This window comes from Grammomys surdaster, unplaced genomic scaffold (assembly GCF_004785775.1).
Source record: "Grammomys surdaster isolate TR1022 unplaced genomic scaffold, NIH_TR_1.0 317, whole genome shotgun sequence".
Classification (NCBI taxonomy): Eukaryota; Metazoa; Chordata; class Mammalia; order Rodentia; family Muridae; genus Grammomys; species Grammomys surdaster.
The window spans coordinates 2,448,119-2,459,859 of NW_021604736.1; the positions used below are offsets into that span (position 1 = coordinate 2,448,119).

Consider the following 11,741-nt stretch of genomic DNA (forward strand, 5'->3'; position numbering starts at 1 on the left):
GAGAACAGGCTACGTCAAGTTGTCCCTTGATCCCTGCATGCAAACCATGACATGAGAACACACATGGGTACACACACAAATAAATACCTAATAAAGGCAAGACAAATTTAAAAGAAAACCATTGTTTGTTCAGTGTTCCACATTGTCGGTGTTCTTCATATTGAATATAGAAGCCAAGTTGTTTTATTATTTATTTATTTATTTATTTATTTATTTATTTATTTATTTAGAGCAAGGTCTGGTTATGTAGCTCAGCTTGACCTTGAACTAAATTCTTTGAGTTCAGCCTCCTGAGCACTCAGATTACAGACCAAATTTAATGGGTTTCAAATAAACACTCTTACTTTTGCTTCTGTTCAGCGTTTATTAAGCACTGTCCGGTGTTTACCATTTATCCTTGCTTACTTGAAACACCTTCTTTGTAACCAATGGACAGCCAACAAAATGAGGAGTGGAGAGAAACAGGCCTTTGTGCCTAGTATCCATTTTGCCACGAAGGACAGTGAGTTAAAAGCTGTGGGTGACTTCGGGAGCAGGAGCTTGCATGTTCAGAAAGTGGAGTGACAGAGTGACTCTTAGAACCAACAAATTCTGATGTCTAGAAACAAATTGGAAGAGTCCCTGCAAGTTATCAGACTAAGGCTGCTGTTCTCAACCTGTGATCATGACCTCCTTAGGGGCTGAGTGACCCTTTCACAAGGGTCATCTAAGACCATTGAAAAACATATTTACATGACAATTCATAACAGCAGCAAAATTACAGTTATGAAGTAGCAACAGAATAATTTTATGATTGGGGTTCACCACAAAATGAGGAAATGTATTAAGGGGGTTCAGCACTGTGAAGGTTGAGAACCACTGCTCCAAGGGGGAAATGACACAATATGGTATCTAAGAACATAAACTTTAGATTGCACTTGACTCCATAGTTGTGCCGACCCTGGCCAGCATTACTTAACTGCAACTGTGGCAGTTTGAATATGTTTGACCCAGGGAGTGGCACTATTTGAATGAGTAGCCTTGTTGGAATAAGTGTAGCCTTGTTGGAGGAAGTGTATCATTGTGGGGTGGGCAATGAGATCCTCTTCCTAACCATGTGGGAGCCAGTCTTCTCCTAACTCCCTTCAGAAAAAGAGGTAGAACTCTCAGTTCCTTGAGTGCAAGGCCTGCCTAGATGTTGCCATACCTTTCACCATAATGATAATGAAACCTCTGAACCTGTAAGCCAGCCCCTTTATAAGAGTTGCTTGGTCATAGGGTCTGCTCACAACAGTAAAATCCTAGCTAAGACAACAAGTGACTGAGTTTTCTTAATTATGGAGAAGGTATAATAACATCCAAGTCTTACATGAACTGGGGCATGTTTCCTCTGGCAAAACTTTAAGGAACTGCTATAGACTTTAAAATCAATGCAAATAATATTTTATATGATTTTTTTTAAAAGAATCACACTAAATGCAAAAAGGCATAGCAAAGAAATATATCAAAGGAATTTTTTTGAGTGAATACATAGACCTTTAAAATATTCCTGAGGTTTTAACCTAAGGTTACACAGACCTGTCTCAGACTTTTCTCTAACCCACTATTTGGTAGTCATTTCTGACTTTTATTATCTTTGCCATTTGGAAAATCTGAGAAATTTCAAAATTATTCATTCTTGATGATGTCAGGGTTTTTCCTTTCTTTTCCCACTAGAATTAATCTCTGGCCTTAAAACTTCTTTATGCTGAAATCATGTTAGATTTTCAGAAAAACTTCAAAGATAATGCAGAGAGTTCCCATACACTCCTTCCTGGCGTTAATAGTGACATCAGTATCATTCAACTCCACAATTCATTTCCCCAAATCGAGAATTGACTGATAAGGTTGGCACAATACCACTAAATTAAGTACGGCTTTCCTCAGTTTCTCCATGAGTTATTATTTTGTTGCTCAACCCATTTAGGAAGCCAATCATCATGGCTCCTTAAGTGTTTCAGATTAGTGATAATTTACCTTTCTCTTATAGTTCATGACTTTGACACTTTTAAAGGATACTGGTTAGATGTTTTTGTTATATGCCCCTCAATTTGCATTTGTCTGATATTTTCTCATAATTAAACTAAGGTTTTACATTTGCAGAAAGAATACAACAAACGATAAACACGTCTTCATGTTTTCTGTTCACTGTGACCCCTCGGTGGACAGAAATATACCAAATAACTATTTAGTCCCTGTTGGACGTGGCTGGTGTCACTGTCTTGAATCAGTACAGCTGTGATCCCCCACATGAGGCTCTCATAAGAGGATGCATCATCATTTCCTCATGGAGAGAGGAAGCAGGCTTGGGGATTTACAGAGCTCATGAGCCTCAATGAAGTCCTCCTTACAAACACCTTCCCTACCCAAGGTTCTATGAAAGGTGGTAGAAGGCTGGTACTGTTCAGTGATAGGGCTGTAGACACTGTCAGTTGCCAAGGAATTGTGATGAGGTAGTTCCCTCTGAGTTACACATGCTTCTGTAGCAACCCTAATAAACGTATTGGTTCATCAAACTAAGGTCAGTAGAATATTTGTACAGTTTGCTTGTATCTAGAGAGAACAAATATTTCCTTATGTATCTTCAGGAAAATCTACATGATGATAGTGTATATATTCACTAAAATAACTGTGATTTATTTACGACAGAATTTGGATGTATTATCAAAATAATATAGCTAATTAGCATGCATGTACATATTTAAAACTATACTGTTTTCTTTTAAAGAATACTATTTAACGCCTTCTAAAGAAAAGTAACTGCTATAAGAAATTCACTTATATCCTAAGATAGGGTGAGAAACCTGTTCACTCCAAGCCACTGACCATTGGGAAATATAAAAAACCACAAAAACATAGAAAACCTAAATTTATGTCAATCAGCATGCCTTAATCTGCTGTTTATTCTGTAACAAAACACCTGAGACCAGATAATTTTGTAAAGATAGAATTTTTGTCACATGGTTCTGGAAAATGAGCATGGATTCGACATCTGCTCTGTGTTGCTCCTGAAGCATAAGACTTTGAAGTCCCTAACATGCAAGACAGAGAAAAAACCATGCACTAGCTCAGGTCTTCTGTCTCTTTGTATAAAGCAGAGGTTCTCAACCTGTGGGTCATGACCCTTTCACAGGGGTCACCTAAGACCACTAGAAACATAGATGCTTACATTATGATTCATAACAGGAGTAAAATTACAGTTATGAGGTAGCAACAAAATAGTTTTATCATTGGGAGTCAACACAACATGAGGATTAGTACTAAAGGGTCACAGAGTTAGGAAGGCTGAGAACCCCTGGTATAAAGTGAGAAAGGCTCTCTAGTCCTGATGCTCTTTGAAGGGCAACACCTTTAAGTGCTTTTACCATGTGGGTAAATGTGCTTGCTCCAAAACCCAGTGTCTTTAGTTTAATCTACCAGGGGCCACATGGTAGGTGAGAGCCACATATAAACACACACACACATACACACATGCACATATGCACACATGCACACATATGTGCACACTTGTGCACACACACACATGTGTGTATACACAGACTTTGTGGCTGGGGTGGTGTTGGGCACTAGGCTTTGTTTTTCTTCCATCCAGCATCTGACTGCTCCTCACTGAGTGCTTCACAAACATTTGGTGACAGAATCTCCATGACTGAACACATGTGGATGAGCCTCCAAATTGCTGACAGCCACTCCTCTAAATTTCACAGGCTCACTCTGACTCAGATAAATATACATCCAAATTTTAGCCTGAGTATGGCCAAGTCTTTTTAGCTTGCTTCAGCTTTCATATATAAAAACAGAAAGCCTTTTCTTTCTTATTGTCAAGGATGAATAAAAATGATCTTTTCTTTTTTTTTGGAGAGACTAACAGGAGTTCTGGCTCACAGAGAATGAACAACAAGGAATTCTTATCTAAATTTTAGTGTCTTTTTTAGGTTCTTGTTCTTCTTCCAGTAGAGTCCAGAGATAAGTGTCCACACAGAGACAGAAAACTGACTGAAGCCATCAAACAGATTGGATAATCATCTAATGAGATGTTGCATAATGGCTGGCAAGACACCTCAGTGGGGAAAGACATTTGCCACGAAGAATGACAACTGAATTTTGTCCTTGGGAGCCAAAAGGTGCAAGAAGAAAACTTACAAGTTGATCCCAGGTCTCTACACTTGCATATACACAGCACATATACACATATACATCATATACATATATATTATATGTGTGTATTGTATATATTGGATTATTACACATAGATATGTGTGTATGTGAGTGTGTGAAGAATCCAAAAGTTGTATGATCTTATAGCAATTCTTTACCAATCTATTCTTTTGATCTGTATAATGATGATACCTATAATTCCCTCATAGGAATCTGTGAGGATTGAACAATAACATAATACAATTTTTAAGACTCTGAAAAATGTAACTCCTGATAAATATGACTTGTTACAGTGAATCATTGCATTTGGTGCATAAGGCAGATAAAATAGATACAGAAGGGAGAAGTAGCCACAGGTTTATTATGGAGGAAACAAATGGCGGTTGATGGCACAGCTTAGTGAGAGGATGTGTTAAACACTCCTTACTTTCTCTAAAGGTAGCTCTCCATCTTTCATGGTTTCAACTTAACAGGTGAGGAGTAGGTAGGAATTGGAAGAGAGCACAGGTCACTACCACAGCATTTTCAAAATTTTGAACATCAGAGTGTAAAACGTCTGTATAGGCCAGGTAGTGACCATTTCAAACTTATGGGTCACATTCAGGCTCTGTCCAGATTCTTTAAAACAAATTAAAACACTTCAAAAAATTCAAAACCATTGGCTCACTGACAAGGAAGTCTAACCCTTGGTGAATTTAACTACTGTATTTTAGGAAAATTTGAAGAAAGATGTAGTGAGTAGTTGAGTTTAAAGTTTAGAGTACCCCATATGTGTTGATAAAGGAGAGGTAGATAAACAGAATGGGCAGTTAGACTTCTTGCCAAAACTGTGGAAGAGTGGGAGGAATGGAGAGCCAGAGTCTGGAGCTATATGTTGCTGAAACATCCATTTATTCCTTGTATAGTAGTTTGGGACTTCTTCATCAAAAAAAATTAAACAAACAAACAAACAAACAAAACAGGAAATTTGTTTGGCCAAAGCAACATAGGACTGTGGGAAGATAACTCTCCATGGCCTTCTGAGTTTCCATGAATGAGATGCTTTCTGCTTTTCGCTCTCAGTCTGTCATTCAAAAAGTGTCTGTGTGGTAAACAGCCATGAGAGGCAGCCAGTGCCTCCCTCGGGAAAAAGCCAGGTATGTTTACTGCCCAGAAAAAAAGGTCTGGGTTCCCAGAGATGAAACTTTCCTCCTGTAACATGTCTGTCCCCATCATGGCTATACATTCCATCTGTCCTTTCTCATAATCCAGAGACATGCTGGACGCACCCTCCGATCCTTTTTCTTTTTTTCTTTTTTTTTTTTTTTTTTTAAAAAAAACCAAACCTGTCAATACGTTTATTTAAAAACCAATTCTGTCCATATCCTTTTTTGTTGTTGTTGTTTTCGTTTTGTTTTGTTTTTTTATTGGATATTTTATTTACATTTCATATGTTATCCCCTTACCCCATCCCCCACCCGCCTGGGAACCCCCCATCCCCTTACCCCTCCTCCTCCTTCTCCGTGGATGTAACCCCCACCTACCTTCCCCACTCCCACTTCCCCACCCTCAAAATTCCCACTCCCTGGGGCGTCCAGCCTTCATGAGGTCAAGGATCTCATCTTCCACCTGTGCCCTACAGGGCCCTCCACTCTTACATATCTTCTTACATGAAGCCCTGGATCCCTCCATAAGTGCTCCCAGGCTGGTGGTTAGGACCCTGGGAGCTGTGGTTGGTTGGTATTGTTGCTCTCCTCATGGTGCCACAAACCCTTTCAGCTCCTTCAGTCCTCACTCTAACTCCTCCATTGAGAACCTCATGATCAGTTCAATGGCTAGTTGTGAGCATCTGCCTCTGAATATGTCAGACTCTTGAAGGCCTCTGAGGAGACATCCATATCAGGCCCTTATCAGCATGTACTTCCTGACTTCCACATCAGCATCTACCTTTGGTGACTGCACACGGGATGGATACTCAGGTGGAAAGGTCTTCAAATGGCCCCTCCTTCAGTTTCTGTCTCTCACTTTGTCTCCATATTTGCTCCCTTGAGTATTTTGTTGCTCCTTCTAAGAAGAACTGAATCACCCCCACTTGGTCTTCCTTTTTTATGAGCTTCATGTGGCCTGTGAGTTGCATCTTGGGCATTTCAAGGTTCTGGGCTAATATCCGATAATCAGTGAGTGAATACCATGTGTGTTCTTTTGTGATTGGCTTACTTCACTCAGGATGATAATTTCTAGTTCCATCCATTTACCTAGGAACCTCTCGAATTCATTGTTTTTAATAGCTGAGTAATACTCCATTGTGTAAATATACCACATTTTTTTAATCCATTCCTCAGTTGAAGGACATCTGGGTTCTTTCCAGCTCCTGGCTATTATAAATAAGGCTGCTATGAACATAGTTGAGCATATGTCCTTGTTATATGTTCGAGCATCTTCTGGGTATATGCCTAGGAGTGGATCCTCAGGTAATGCTATGTCCAATTTTCTGAGGAACCGCCAGATTGATTTCCAAAGTGGTTGCACCATCTTGCAGTCCCACCAACAATGGAGGAGTGTTCCTCTTTCTCCACACCCTCGCCAGCATCTACTATCACCTGAGTTCTTAATCTTAGCCATTCTGACTGGTGTGAGATGGAATCTCAGAGTTGTTTTGATTTGCGTTTCCCTGATGACTAAGGACACTGAACATTTCTTTAGGTGCTTCTCGGCCATTCGAGTTTCTTCCGTTGAAAATTCTTTGTTAAGCTCTATACCCCATTTTTTAATAGGGTAATTTGGTTGTCTGAAGTCTACTTTCTTGAGTTCTTTGTATATTTTGGATATTAGCTCTCTATCAGATGTAGGATTGGTAAAGATCTTTTCCCAATTTGTTGGTTGTCATTTTGTCCTATCGACAGTGTCCTTTGCCTTACAGAAACTTTGCAATTTTATGAAGTCCCATTTGTCAATTCTTGATCTTAGAGCATATGCCATTGGTGTTCTGTTCAGGAACTTTTCCCCTGTGCCCAAGTATTCGAGGCTCTTCCCCACCTTCTCTTCTATTAGTTTCAGTGTATCTGGTTTTATGTGGAGGTCTTTTATCCACTTAGACTTGAGCTTTGTACAAGGAGATAAGAACAGATCAATTTTCATTCTTCTACATGTTGTCCTCCAGTTGAACCAGCACCATTTGTTGAAAATGCTGTCCTTTTTCCACTGGACAATTTTAGCTCCTTTGTCAAAGATCAAGTGACCATAGGAGTGTGGGTTCATTTCTGGGTCTTCAATTCTATTCCATTGGTCTTCCTGCCTGTCTCTGTACCAATACCAGGTAGTTTTTATCACTATTGCTCTGTAGTACAGCTTGAGGTCAGGGATGGTGATTCCTCCAGAAGTTCTTTTATTGTTGAGAATAGTTTTCGCTATCCTGGGTTTTTTGTTATTCCATATGAATTTGAGAATTTCCTTTTCTAACTCTGTGAAGAATTGAGTTGGGATTTTAATGGGGATTGCATTGAATCTGTAGATTGCTTTTGGCAAGATGGCCATTTTTATTATATTAATCCTGCCAATTTATGAGCATGGGAGATCTTTCCATCTTCTGAGATCTTCTTCCATTTCTTTCTTCAGGGACTTGAAGTTCTTGTCGTACAGGTCTTTCACTTGCTTGGTTAGATTCACACCAAGGTATTTCATATTATTTGCAACTATTGTGAAGGGTGTCATTTCCCTAATTTCTTTTTCAGTCTGTTTATCTTTCATGTAGAGGAAGGCTACTGATTTGTTTGAGTTGATTTTATAACCAGTCACTTTGCTGAAGTTGTTTATCAGGTTTAGAAGTTCTCTGGTGGAAGTTTGGGGGTCACTTAAGTATACTATCATATCATCTGCAAATAGCGATATTTTGACTTCTTCCTTTCCTACTTGTATCCCTTTGACTTTAAAAAAATATGGAACGCTTCACGAATTTGCGTGTCATCCTTGCGCAGGGGGCATGCTAATCTTCTCTGTATCGTTCCAACTTTAGTATATGTGCTGCCGAAGCGAGCACCGATCCTTTTTCTTTTGCCCAGGAATCTCATAACATCCATCAACATTCATAAAACTCTGTCAGGCTACATTCTTAGCTTGGAGTGGAAAATCACAAAGCTTTCAAGCTTTTTAAAAACTTTGGTGACAGTTTACTATACATCTACAATGACTTTTAGTCATTTTCTCCCCATCACCTTCTCTCATCCACCTTCCCTCTCCCACTGAAACACTATTCTTCTGAACCAGTCCTCCTACATTCATGTCCTTCTTGGTATGAGCGCCCCACTGGCTTTCTTGCATGAGCAGGAGTGGGAGGTTATTTCCTCTAGCATGGAGGACTTAATTAGTGGCTACACCACTGAAGAAAGTGACAATCCATCCCCAGCAGCAATTAATGTTAATAGTCTCAGGGAAGAGGTGGGCCCTGTGCACAACCTTGCCCAACTGTGGTGGGATGCTGACAACCTACTCTTGTTCAGGCAAGCACAGATGGAGAGCATCATCAACACAATGGCCATGCCATATACCGAAGACATCCTTTTACACCACATCTCTGTGTCCTCTGGATCTTACATTCCTTCAGTCTCCTCTTCCTGGGCCTTGGAGGAGGTGATATAGATGTTCTGTTTAGGGCTGGGCATTCCACTGTCACTGTCGCTAGAGTTTGATCAGATACTAGTCTCTGCATTAGTGGCTGCCTGCTGCAATAAGAAGCTTCTTTGATGAAGGCAGGCAGCTGCATTAATCTGTGGGTATAAACACAGGAACTTAAAAAAGGTTATGTGACAGTGAAATAAGTGAGGGAAGATGAACAAAAGCAAGAGAACTAGAACACATTTTCTTAAAACTCACCGGAAAAGAGGCTGGAAGACGGCTCAGTAGTTAAAACTCCTTGTTCTTCTTGCATAGGACCTGTGTCTCATTCCTGATACCTCCATGGTGGCTTGCAACCGTCCCTTATTCCAGTTCTAGAGAATTTGACCCATTCTTCTGACCTTCACCAGCACCAAGCACACATGGGATACACACACGTGCATGCAGAGAAAATATTCATACACATAAAATAAGGTAGATAAATCTTTTTAAAGAGTTACCTAAAAATTTTTAATCAAAAGAAAAAATGTAAAAGAAATAGATAAGTTAACCCTAATTCAAATTCACAATATACACACAGATATCAAGCATCTTTTGGGATGCTATAAATATATAAGCCTTTTACATATCAGTTAAGAACAAATATGATAAATAAATACAAATGTCATAGAGTCTTTCAGGAACAGTATATATTTATACTGTACCTGGAGAGTGGTAAAGGCTGTATTAGTGGCTTTTATCATTGCTGTGAAAAAACCGTGTAACAAGATGCATGAAGGACCTCATGAGAAGAAACCTCAGTAGAGGAATTGCCTCCATCAGCTTGGCCTGTATGGAAGTCTATGAGATATTTTCTTGAGTAATGATTACTATGGGAGGACCCAGCCCACTGTGAGTAGTACTCTTCCTAGGGCAGGTGGTCCTGGGTCATATAAGGAAGCAGACTGAGCAAGTCATGAGGATTGCAACAGCAAGTAGAATTCCTCTTTGATCTCTGCTTCCATTCCTGATTCCAGGTTCCTGTTTTTTAATCCTTCCCTGATTTCTCTCAGTGATGAAATTCGACCTGGGAGTTGTAAAATGAAAGAAAGCTTTTCCTTGGAGTTGCTTTTGGTCATATGCTTATCACAGCAACAAAGAACAACACAGGAAGGATTTATTTTGTCTCATAGTAGAAGAATACAGTTCTCTTGTCAGAAAAAAACAAACAAAAAACAAACAAACAAACAAACAAAAAACAGCAGGATTCATGAAGAACAGAGCACATAGCTGCTGGGACCATTCCCCTCTTAGTGGGCCAAGAAGCTGAGAGGTGAATTCTTGTTTTCCCTTTTTTCTGCTTTCATTTTATCTAAGCACCCAGTTCAGAGGGTGGGGCCACCTCCATTCAGGGCAGGTCCTTCCTCTTCTGTTAGTTCTCTCTAAAAACTCACAGACACACCCACGGATGACAATGAAAATTAACCATCACAGATGGTCACCAGCGACTTACTCAGACTCCAACAGTAAAACTATCATGCTGGCAGCATCCTTCCTCTATATGTTTTGCTCAATAAAAATTTACCCACTATTCAAAGGGCTTCTCTGACACCATTCATCCTACAAGGAATCCTTTCTCCAAAAATCAGTACTTTATAGTGCCACTAACATTTTAAAATGAAAAGTGATTTTATATATATATATATATATTCATAATAATACATATATAATACATATATATGTATATATATAATATATATTCACAGACAGGTAGCTAGAGAGGGAAAACCAGGTGAAGACAGAAGAAAAAGCTCACCATGGAGAAAGGCGGCCTCGGGACTCAATTCTGCCAACACCAGGCTCTGACTTTCAGCCTGCAGAACAACGAGAACTAAACAGAAGAAAACAGGTCTGCTATTTATGCCAGAGTCTACACGGCTTTATCACAGCCTAGTAAATGAATCCAGTGGTACATATTTATTCCATAAACAAATGAACTTCTTGAGGAAGTCATTTGTTTTCTGGATTGCTGATTTATATATCAGTAATAGTTTGCCCTAATTGTTACCTCCTCACCCGTGTATCAACCTGCAGTATGATGATGTATGTGCTTATTATATATCATGCATTATTGTTTCCATATAGGTGACAGAAAATCCAATTCAAACGTGATAGGAATTTATTGACACGTTAAGAATAGACCTAGCTTCAAGAATGTTTGGGTTCAAGAACTCAAAATTCCATCAGGAGGCCAAGGTCTAATATCTCAGGTCTTCTTTCCTCTATACCAGTTCATCCTTAGACTCAATGTGAGGGCAAGATGGCTGCCAAGAGACTCCTGCTTGTATACTCTTAGTCAAGATGCGTGTTCATGAGGGAAGCATCCTGAGTATTCTCAGCACAGCTCCCCAGGTAGCATCTCAGTATATTGATAGCTCACTGCTGATCCAATCTGTGTGGGCCTTGGCTACATGGTTCAGGCCTGGAAGGAAGTCAGAAACGAAGTCAGATATTTGATACCCAAAGAGTGAGAGGAGAGATGCCCCACAGGAAAGTAGAGTCAGGAGAAGGGACTTGGGTCTTTGGCACAGGTCCAAGGATAAGGACACACCTGTGCCTTTGATGCCTGTTGGTTGCTCCCATGTGAGTGTAAATTTCTCAAAGATTTTGTATCCTTGAGGTGCTCTTTCTTCTGAGTCACAGCCCTCTGAATATAATAATCTGGATCACCACCTGTACACTGAATGAGTGAACGTTAGATGTGTCATTGAATGTCAGAGAAGAGTGAAGAGAATCCGCAGTGGAATCAAGACACGACTGCTTAGAGCTTCCTCTTGTCTTCACAGTCAGAAAGCAGCCTGTAGCCTTATAACCTGGCCTTGCCTGGCAGAGGTCCTCTTTCCCTCTCTTACTGGCACACAGCCAGCCTTGGTGAGATAGTGAATTTTGACTTTGTAATAAGATTCTATCAGGACACAAAGAGTAACGAGGAAAAA

General features: G+C 39.8%; 1 non-coding gene across 1 annotated transcript; it reads right to left on the reverse strand.

The window, feature by feature from the left end:
• Positions 1–8,084: 8,084 nt before the first annotated feature.
• On the reverse strand, positions 8,085–8,191 carry LOC114629850. The gene has a single exon (XR_003712728.1). It is a non-coding gene; the product is annotated as a U6 spliceosomal RNA (small nuclear RNA).
• Positions 8,192–11,741: the final 3,550 nt, after the last annotated feature.